Source organism: Solanum pennellii, chromosome 11, assembly GCF_001406875.1.
Source record: "Solanum pennellii chromosome 11, SPENNV200".
Taxonomy (NCBI): Eukaryota; Viridiplantae; Streptophyta; class Magnoliopsida; order Solanales; family Solanaceae; genus Solanum; species Solanum pennellii.
This window is the reverse complement of record NC_028647.1, coordinates 26,905,647-26,911,527: the sequence shown is the minus strand read 5'-3', so window position 1 is coordinate 26,911,527 and position 5,881 is coordinate 26,905,647. Positions and strand designations below refer to the sequence as shown.

The 5,881-nt window shown below is 33.8% G+C and overlaps 1 pseudogene; it reads left to right on the top strand.

Annotated features, from left to right (window-relative positions):
- The first annotated feature begins 395 nt into the window (after nt 1–395).
- LOC107003776 lies at nt 396–2,444 on the top strand (annotated as a pseudogene).
- The last annotated feature ends 3,437 nt before the right edge of the window (nt 2,445–5,881 follow it).

The window sequence follows — 5,881 nt, the reverse complement described above, 5'->3', positions numbered from 1 at the left end:
TATTCGTCCAGGTATTAGGAACATCTTACATCAATTTCAAGAAAAATGAACACGTAAAACTCACTTAAACACACAACGACACATAAGCACTTTCTAAGATACACCTTCCGAACGTCATGGTAGTTCATGGACATTTGACCTCCACGCAATCTATGAACATGTTAACTCTGTTCCAATCAATATTACAATATGTTTATGCATGAGGAAGACTTGAGAATAAAAGTTTGATATATTATAGTCTTTGAATTTGTCGTAGGTATAAATAGAGTGATTAGGGTTTGGAGGTCACAAATTAGGGTAGAAGGATAGTTGGTATCAGAACATTTTCTCGCTTTCGTAGGTATTACAAAGTAGTCAATCATTTTTTATGAAATGAATGTGTGGTCTGCATTAACATGCTTCGGCAATCTTCCCCTCATGAGATATACTCTGGGGTCGAGTTTGGCGCTAGTGCCATATCTTTACCACGAAGTAGACAGATGATTGAAGTTCATGTACTTTTCAGTTTTTTTATGAAGCTAACTTTATTAGGACTGACATCTGTATGTTTATCTCTGAAATCCAAGAGTCTCTCAAATTATCTTGGGCTAGGAACAACGTTAGCAGTTGTTTGCAAGACGCATAATGGAGTTAAAGCACTGGAGACATTTGGTATGCAAGGTCTTATGAATAAATGTTCTGGCTTTTATGGCGCTGAAGCTTCAATTGGGAGATCTTTGGATCACTGATATATTATAATCTGTCGTGAGAACTTAAGGTTTGAGGTTATGATGATGTCTTCTTGCAAATAATTCTCATATTCTTTAGCACTTCTTTAATCTCTTATCTTTTTCCTTTTTGGTTTATCACATTAGACCATACACCGGTGAATTTATAGCTGATGACCCTCAGAGGAGGATTGCCATAAGGAAGCCAAAACACCTCAACGAGGAAACTCCTCTTGGTTTTCTTGGTTTTACTGTCAATATGATAAATATTTACACTACTAACTTGTATTATGTTACAAGCACTGGTCATGGCCTCAGAGAGACCCTCTTCTGTGGACTAATCTCATGGTTGAAATCATACAAAACAAGGGCAGACATGACGCAGTCACTACCTTTTATAGCTGATTGAGCAATATCATTGGACGGTGGGATCATAATGAGAATAAGTATATTTCCCCTACGCTACATGTAAAGAGACTTGTCTTAAATAGTATGCTTATTTTATTCATAAATTTTTGTTCCTTCATAGTTCAACTTGTTTTTTTTATGATAAGGGTAATTATGTATTCACAAAAAATTAATCATCTTATGGATGATGAATTGGTAACTTGCATCTCAAAAGGTGGTGGGCACACCCTGAAAAGACATACAGAATTAAAGATTTCCTATAAAATCGGTTATTTCTATGCTTTCCCCTACCAACTTTTGCATACACAATAGTTCAACCTTCTTGTGAGGATAATTTAAAGAATTGATTGCTTATTTACTTGTTCCTTTTTGAGTATGAAGTAATATACTTTATCTCTAATTATGTGCATGAACTGGGAAGCTGGTGTAATTTTTTGACCATGTTGCTTGACCTTTGTGGAGTTCAATAGTTCGACAATTAATGAACTTCGTCTGTTAATTTGTAAAGAATGGTGCATGAAAGTAGTTTCTTCCATTTCATTCACTACATCTACAACAAAGCTTCTGCAAGGTAGACTTTGTTACATTTGATTGTAATGCATTTTAATTTCAAAACGATAAACAACCCATTACATTTTTTATTAATCCTTATGCTAAAAGGGGAGGGGTGGGGGGCATAAAAGTCAGCAACAGATTAATCAAGAAAGATAATATTTAATAATATTTTCTGGGAGAGAATCCTCAGGATTTATCGTGTTCTGAGTCTACGACTCATTTTGGATTTATGTGAATGACTTTTGGCAATTATTTATATTGTAGGAGTTGTTTTTAATCCTATTTCTATGATTACATGTATTTGATTTTATATGTTTATAAATTTTATTTATTTGAATTGGCAGCACACCTAATTTTTCTTCTTGGTTTCATTTTTGAATCATTATCCTCCTCTACCTTCCCAAGTCATGGTCTTTGCTGCATAAACAACAACCTCCCAAATCCTCTTGGGGGATGACACTCTAAGTGTTGCTGATTTTTTTTGTATTGCATCACTAAATCATTTGGATTCTTTCCTTTTCGTGCTTATTTTTTGTAAAGCGAAGTACATATAAAATTACAAAAGAGTTATAGAAAGTTGTATCTACCTGAAAGCTATTTTGAGAAAGAGATACGGATTTAGGAGCTGAAGTGGGAAAGTGTAAGATTTTAGGAAGATCTAAAGAGAGAGCAAACATTGAAACCAATGCAAAGAACAACTTTGAAATAAGGAAACAAGAGTTTGTAAAGTTTCTTTCACATAACTCTTCCTATCTTTCATGGCTATATCCTTGAGTGTGTCTAGTAATTCTATGCATGTTAGTCACTATTTTTGTGTTGTTGATGCCAAGAACAAATAAATGAAGTCATCTCTAAGTTGATATAGGTAAAAGCTTGAGCTTTTTTACTTGGTCCTCTTTTTCATTACATCTTTCTTTAGTTAATTCACGATGTAAGTTATAGCTGCAGGCTGTACTTGTTTTTTCATGTTAGGTGAGAACTCTGCATTATAAAAAAGGTCCTATTTTTCCCCTGAGAAATTTTTAAGCTTTTGCTTGCTTTAGATGTTTTCTGTTAGTTTTAGAGAGACGGATGGCAGATAACACGATGAAGACAATGTCTATTTTGTTACAGAAAGGAAAGAAGAAGAATTCAAGAAATTAAAATGTGAAGATGGCTAAGAGAAAAAATTATGTAGAGAGTTGTATTCCTATGAAAAAGAAAAAGAAAATACATAAAACATACAAATTAAAATACTAAAATAGATCATGATCCTAATTTTATGTCATGATGCTAACCATAGTAACTACTCCTAAAATAAGTTAAAAATGAAATAAAGGAAGTTTAGAAATAAACATTGCAGTCCTAAAACAACTAATTGATACTCGTCCTTGCATTACGAGTTGCAAATTCCAAGTTGTTCCCATAGGAACTCGAACTTGCTGACAGGTGATACGCTAGTTGATATACAATTTGCTGTAAACAATCCCTCAAGAGAAACAACTTAATGTTGAATTGTTTAGTCTTTCCATATAACACCGGATTATGCGAAAAGGATATTGCTGCTTGATTATCAACATGAACCTCAGTATTAACTTTTTGCTACATATTCATGTAAGAAAATATTTTTTTCAGCCATAAGGTTTGAGTTACTGCTGCAGTTGCAATAATTAATTCTGTCTCTGTTGTGGATTGTGCGATAGTTTCCTTTTTTTAAAAAAAAAACCAAGAGAAGAACCCTGATCCCTGACGCCAACAATATCTTGATTTAATTTTTAAGCGTCGAATAATGTCATGATGACTTCCATGAAGAATAACTCTTGATCAACTACATCTAAGTCCAGTAGCTCCAAGTTCCCTACTCAAGCCGAAGAAAGGTTGCAACGCTATGACAATAAACACTTCAAGTGTCACCCATATCAACTACTGTTTTTTGGCCCTGTGACTCCAAAAGGAACATTCTCCTCAACAAATTCTCTACAAGGAGGAAACAGTGTTGTTTAAAAGATCAAGAAGACATTCGCTCTACATGAGCAATCTGCTTCCATGAACTCCACCACAAGAGAGAATTATGATTCCACTAATGAATTATCTCCGAATGTATAGTATAAAATTTTTCCACTGAATATTAACTTATGCGACAATCCATTATACTCTTGTACCTCTCAAATGATCATGCAAACGATTGTGATTGTTTCTTCCTCTCCTAGGAATAACTCTCAAATTAGACGATGTTTGTTAAAGGATTGACAAAGCATGTACAACACAAAGATTCTCGAATTTATAAGTGGATTGATTGGATGGAAGGACTTTTGGATAGAGAAACGATCTATGCGCCTAGAATGGATTATCAAGTCTGAGATATTAAAGATCCTGCGAAAAGAGCACAACTTAAAGATATACCAATTTGTTATGAAGAAATTATTCCACTCGATTACTTGAAATAGTTTATTGAAGGAATTATCAAAGATAAGTAATAAATATCCACCAATTCATATCATGTGTATGCTTAGCCATACACCCCTAGAATTAATAACTTCCAAATGCCTTGTAGTTATCAACCTCCCAAATTTCAACAGTTTGATGGTAAAGGAAATCCAAAACATTATATTGTACACTTTTTACAGACATTTTTAATGCTAGAACCTATGGATACCATCTTGTAAAAAAATTTGTCAGTTCTCTAAAAGGAAATATGTTGGATTGCTACACAGATCTTGAGCCTAATTATATTCATAGTTAGGAGAAACTAGAGCACGAATTTCTCAATCGCTTATTTAGAATAAGGCGTACTATGAGCATGGTAGAAATCACAAATAATCGTAAACGGATGTATGAAATGGTTATAGAGTTCATAAATTGATTGAGGAATGTGATATTAAATTGAAAAGGATAGGCTTAGTGAAGCTTCATCAATTGAAATATGTATCCAAAGAATTCACTAGGATTCACTTTACATCTTCCTAGGACAAAAACCAAAATTCATCAAGACCTAGATACTCGCGTTCATGACATGGAGTTAAGCATGTCTTATGCTGTAAAAGATATGGCTTTTGTCCATGATCCTCCTAATGGAAGAGACAAGAAATAACACAAAATATGAAAAAAATTTGTGCCCAGAAGTGATAACAAAGAATCCATGAATATTAATGTGCCGCCTGCAAAGTTCAGTACGAATAAGGGCATGACGAAAAATGTGAGAACAACTTTCCAAGTATGCTCAAATCAAAAGCCGACACAAAGGGAGAGGATAGAAAAAATATCTCTTCTTGGATTCTTTTGTTTTTGAGATTTTTGATGAGTTTATCGAGTTACAGCTCATTGACTTCCCAAAGATTGAGCGACATGATGAAGCGGGAAAAACTGATGACCTAAATTATTGCAAGTGTTGTGAGTCATCCTCATTTGTAAAATGTTTTCTCTTAAAGGATGTGTTTGGTTAAAAAAATGAAAATTGTCCTTGATGATGATAATGCTAGTTCTAACCAAATCTCTATCACATTTGATTCACTCAATAAGATCCAAATATATATGTCTGAAAAATATAAAAAAGAGTTGTTTGAGCAAGACAAATCTCAAGATGAAATAGACTATGGTGAGGGCTGGATTTCTGTAACTAGGCGAAGACACAAAAAGATAAACTGACCAAAAAAAATCATCCGAGCAACCAATAAGAGGAAAAATAGTGAAGAAATTGGAGAAGTGGAAGTCAATCCATTATTCAAGAGATCAAAGGTTGAGTTCATCATTACCAAAAACCCCGATGTCTTTGAATTCAATATCAATTCTTGCCAAGTTTATTCAACATTAAGTCTACACAAAAATTTTTTGAGACATCATGTTTTAATGCCGATAAAGCAGAAACAACGAAGACGCCTCCTACTGACTAAGAAGGAACAACGACTGTATCTTTACAAATTGTCTTCTAGTGATAATGTAAAGGCAACAAGGGAAATATCGTTAATGATGTCTCCCTTGTCTTTTGTAGGACCTATTAAACTATCTTCTAAAAACTACATGTATGTGATACAAAAATAACCTTTAAAGATAATGATCTTCTATTGGTGAAATATTACATAATTGTACTTTGTATATGGAGGGTAACGTTTAGGAGAAGAAGGTAAATAGAATCTTAATAGATGAAGGATCTGGAGTTAACATTCTTCCTATCCACACATTGAAACTTAGTGAAAGTCGTCTGTTGATGGAAGGATTTTGTCCGGGGGGGGGGG